This window comes from Sorex araneus, chromosome X (genome assembly GCF_027595985.1).
Source record: "Sorex araneus isolate mSorAra2 chromosome X, mSorAra2.pri, whole genome shotgun sequence".
Lineage (NCBI taxonomy): Eukaryota > Metazoa > Chordata > Mammalia > Eulipotyphla > Soricidae > Sorex > Sorex araneus.
The window spans coordinates 99268182-99272927 of record NC_073313.1 but is presented as its reverse complement, the minus strand read 5'-3'; the positions used below and the strand labels follow the sequence as shown (position 1 = coordinate 99272927).

The window sequence follows — 4746 nt, the reverse complement described above, 5'->3', positions numbered from 1 at the left end:
CTTTATTTCTATTTTAAAAATTAATGACACTTTCAGGGCCACAGAAATAGTACAGTGAGTAGGATGGTTGCCTTACATGCAGTCGACCTGGGGTTGAAGCCTGGCACCCAGTATGGTCCCAAGGTCCGTCAGGAATGAACACTGAGCAAAGTCAGCACTAATCCCTGAGCACCATTGAGTGTGCCCCCACTAAAAAAGGGGGAGCAGAGCGATAGTACATCAGGCAGTGTTTGCTCTGCATGTGGTTTACCCTGGGTCTATCCTTTATATTCCATGTGGTCCTTCAAGTACCTCAAGGAGTGATTCCTAAGTGAAGAATCAGAAGTAACTCCACAGCAATGCTGGGTGTGCCGCCCCCCGAAGAAAAACAAAGAAAAAGAGAAAATATCAGAATTTAAAATTTCTAATTGCTTTGAAAAATAAAGACCTTACATTTTTTATTTTAACCTGTTTTGGTTTTGGAGCCACTCTCGGCTGTAATCAGGGCTTATTCTTGGTTCTACGATCAGGGAACCATGGCAGAGTTCGGAGGATCATATGGGTTGCCAGGAATCATGCCAGGTTAGCCAAGTGCAACACCAATGCCCTACCCACTTTAATATAGCTCTGGTCAAAGACTTTAATTTTTTACTATTCTTGCCAGCTTCTTCAAGTGAAAACTACTCTGATATTAAAGGCTACTACTCCCAAAATATTTTCAAAAGCTTCAACATGTGCTTTATTTGGTTGCCTTAAAAGTCTGTATCCACCCTTTCCCACCCCACTAATGCTTGATAAAAATAACAGGTTTATTATTTAGGTTTGAATGTTATTTAAAAACTGCAGTTTTTCACCATGTGAAGCATCCATTAACTCCATCCACTCTCTCCACGTTCCTGACTCCATCCACTCTCACCACCCCCTTTAAGACACAGTAGTTTCTCTTTGGTACATCTACACAATGGAATACTATGCAGCTGTTAGGAAAGATGAAGTCATGAAATTTGCTTATAAATGGATAAACATGGAAAGTATCATGCTAAGTGAAATGAGTGAGAAAGAGAGGGACAGACATAGAAGGACTGTACTCATTTTTGGAGTGTGGGGTAGCATCATATGAGGCTGACACCCAAGGACGGTAGATTGTCCCATAGCTTGAAAAGTGCCAGGAGGATTGCCCCATAGCTGGAAGACTGCTTCATGAGTGGAGGGGAGAAGGCAGATGGAAGAGAGAAGGGATCACTAAGAAAATGATGGCAGGAGGAACCAGTTGGGATGGGAGATGCATGCTGAAAGTAGATAATGGACCAAACATGATGACTTCTCAGTGTCTGTGTTGCAAGTTATAATGCCCAAAAGTAGAGAGTAGAGTATGGAAAATATTGTCTGCCTTAGAGGCAGGGGGAGAGTGGGAAAGTGGGGGTATACCCGGGATATTGGTGGTGGGGAATGTGCACTGGTGGAGGGATGGATGTTTGATTATTGTGAATTGTAACCCAAACATGGGAGCTTGTAACTATCTCACGGTGATTCAATAAAATTTTAAAAATTTAAAAAACAAAACAAACACAGCCGTTTCAGATCAGTGGGTTCGTGCGTTTTGAGTCAGCCACCACTAGATGGCGCGATGAGGAGAATGTACTTAAGTGAACTTCTGCATGCATCTCCCATCCCGACTGGTTCCTCCAGCCATCATTTTCTTAGTGATCCCTTGTGGTGGGAAGGTGCTCAGTGATGGAATTGGTGTTTGAATATTATCTGTAATGAACTACTGTGAACTGCTTTTATGAAAATAAGATATATAAAAATTGAAAAAAAGAAATAATGAAATATGGGACTGGAGGCAGAATAGTGGGTATAGGTATTGCTTTGCATGGGACTGACCCAGATTTGATTCCCAACATCTCTGTTAGGAGAGATTCCTGAGTACAGAGCCAGAAGTAAGTCCTTAACATTCCTGGATGTGGCCTAAAAACTAAATAAATAAGTAGATAAATTATATCTTTGAAAACAAGACAGAGCAAAAAGATAACCCAGAAGGTGAGAATGAATCATGATAATTTCCAACACTAGACAGATTTAGGCAAAAATTTCAATGTGTTCAACTGCAAGGACAAAATTACACAGGACAAAGTTACACAGGAAGGGAAGTGAACACAGGTGAAGGGATCGGTATAGAATCTTGTATGCCTGAAACCCAACCATAAATAACTGTCATTTCAGCGTGATTACAGAAAATAAAAATTAATAATAACATATTCAGACAGGCCTGAGGGAGCTATTTTGAGGCATAAGTGGCATAGCACATAATGACATATTAAGTCCCTCCAGACAGTGCCAACTGGGATGCTGATCAACCCTCTTTTTCCGGACATAGCGGTCAGTAAGCTCTCATGCTTGGCAGAAGCTGATTCTACAAGTGCTGGGCTTGCCCTGAATGCCAAATTGCTCTGTGAGCCACTAGCCCTCATGTTCACTGAAAAGAACATTTGGATCTCTTTGGCTTCCATACCGATCGGTTGACATCAGCATTGCCCTGGTAATACTTAGAAACAATGGGGCAGAGACTCCTAGCCAGAAACTTTCTGAAGTGTTCCCTGCTACATCTGCTCCAAACTTGGGGTCTGCCTGCTCAAGTACCGCAGGGATGGGAGGGCTCTGCACAGAGGAGCCGCACAATTTCTTGCATTTATGACCAATTCCCACATGTTGACCACATGCCTGTCCCTTCCCAGTCGGGGTGAAAGTGAACGCTGTCTGAGTTCTTCAGAAATGTATAGAGATTTGGACAGCAGGAGGGGAGGGGAGGGGAGGGGGCTGCCCGCGGGGGGTTGGGTCATTGTCTTTTAGAATTTGGGAGCCTTTGAAAAGCCGTGGGCCCTCGCACCGCTGTTGTGCTGGGGAAGATGTAGCAGCCTCTTCTCGGAGCCATCCCTTTGCCTCCGGACTTCTCTGGGGCCAGCAGCCGCCCGACCTGGGGCCCGGGGCCGCGGGCTCAGCCGACGACCATGGGCTCTGTGTCAAAGCAGAAGTTTGCAGGTGGCTACGCTAAGGCGCCCAAGGAGGCGCGGGAGGAGCCGCAGCTGCTGCACGGGGCCGGCATCTGTAAGTGGTTCAACGTGCACATGGGGTTCGGCTTCCTGCCCATGACCACCCGCGCCGGGGTCGCGCTCGACCCCCCAGTGGACGTCTTTGTGCATCAGGTGCTACAACTGTGGCGGTCTAGACCATCATGCCAGAGACTGCAAGCTGCCACCCCAGCCCAAGAAGTGCCACTTCTGCCAGAGCATCAACCATATGGTGGCCTCCTGTCCACTGAAGGCCCAGCAAGCCCCCAGCTTCCAGGGGAAGCCTGCCTACTTCCGGGAGGAAGAAGAGGGTATCCATTCCCCTGCCCTGCTGCCTGAGGCCCAAAACTGAGCCAGTGGGTGGGGGTTATCCTTTTGCGATCAGCAAGTTTCAAGGAGCAGGCATCAATCGGCAGAGGAGAAAGTGGGGACAGGGTGGGCAGGGGGCAGCTGGCACTGCCATGTACGTGTCTCAGGCCGGGGTCCAGAGCTTCACCCTCTCTTCCCTCTCTTGGCAGGGGGGAGGCGGTGAGGCAAAAGGACTTCAATCACGCTGTCTAAATGCACCTGAGGGCTTTGGGGGCTGAACCCCTCTGCATGCTTTATCTGAGTCTCTCTGCCCAGGATCTCTTGCTTTTGAAATGTTCTGGACACGGAAGTGGTTTTCCTTTTAAAGAAGGCTGTGTAACTATTTTCCATGCCAGAGTTAATAGATTGATCAGACAAGAGACCAGATTAATGGGTCCAACCCACAAGCTTCTGCATTCTGTGGGAGGGAATCTCAGGGCTAAGACAGGCTTTTTCTACATCTTGCCTCCCAACACTCTTGGGTTAGAGTGTTGGAAACTGTCCCAAGTCATCAATTGTGATGAAAAGCCAAAGGGGGACTGGAACGGCGCTGACCTATCTGCTCCTAAGCTCCCTCCCCATTCTGGGCCAATATGATTTTATTTATTTGCTGCCTTGGATTGCTGCACCATGGTCCCACCTTCTCCAGGATGCCGACTGCACTAGCTGTGTGCGAATGACGTATCTTGTGCATTTTAATTTTTTTCGTAATATAAATATTCTGGTTTTGTATTTTTGTGTATTTTAATCTAAGACCCTCATTCCTGCACTGTGTTCTCAGGTACATGAGCAATCTTAGGGATAAGTCAGCAGCAGCTCCGTGTCTGCACAGCAGGAATACCTTTAGTTGTGAGCTGACTTTTCTGCTGTTATGTTGTCTTGAAACCCCTACATCTTCAATGTTCTCATGAGGAGCTAGGTTTTCCCTGGGTGCCCTGTGACTTAATTTCCTCCCCAAGATTGGAAACTGGTCTGAACAGGAAAGGTGGTGCAGAGAGGTTAGGAGAAGCCGGGCCAGGTTAAAGGCACCAAGAGGAAGCCAAGATCAGGTGAGGTCTGTGTGTGGGATGGAGGATTGCTGTCCCAGACTTCTAACCCCAGGGCTAATTACATCTGGCTAATAGTACAGAGCATTATAGTAGTTGCTGTGGGAAACAATGGCATTATATTGGAAAGTTCAGCATTAATACATCATGACTGAGCACTGTCATGCCCACAAACCTGAGAGAAAGGCTTTCCATATCTAAAAGGCATGCTTTTAATTGTTATTTTAAGCTGTTTTTATGGCACTCTCTGATCCAGAGCAACTGCTGGATCCTGAGCTATTTAATACATCATCATCTCCTTTTTT

The 4746-nt window shown here is 46.5% G+C and overlaps 1 pseudogene; it reads left to right on the top strand.

The window, feature by feature from the left end:
- Positions 1 to 2987: 2987 nt before the first annotated feature.
- Positions 2988 to 3399, top strand: LOC129400147 (protein lin-28 homolog A-like; annotated as a pseudogene).
- Positions 3400 to 4746: the final 1347 nt, after the last annotated feature.